The sequence below is a fragment of the Malurus melanocephalus genome, unplaced genomic scaffold (assembly GCF_030028575.1).
Source record: "Malurus melanocephalus ecotype Western Australia unplaced genomic scaffold, MMel_1.1 scaffold_713, whole genome shotgun sequence".
Lineage (NCBI taxonomy): Eukaryota > Metazoa > Chordata > Aves > Passeriformes > Maluridae > Malurus > Malurus melanocephalus.
The window spans coordinates 109,436-109,688 of record NW_026623945.1 but is presented as its reverse complement, the minus strand read 5'-3'; positions in this window follow the sequence as shown (position 1 = coordinate 109,688).

Here is a 253-nt window from a genome sequence, read left to right as displayed (position 1 = left end):
CCTTTCCAGACCCTTCAGGTGTCTGCAGCCCCCGCCCCAGACCTCAATCCGCACCCCGGCTGTTCACAGCCCCCACCCCAGACCCCAATTCCCAACCCTGGCTGTTCACAGCCCCCACCTCGGATCCCAATTCCCCCTCCAGCCGTTCACAGCCCCCACCTCGGACCCCAGTTCACCCCCTTTGGCTGTTCACAGCCCCCTCCCCAGACCCTAATTCACCCCTTGGTTGTTCACAGCCCCCTCCCCTGACCCT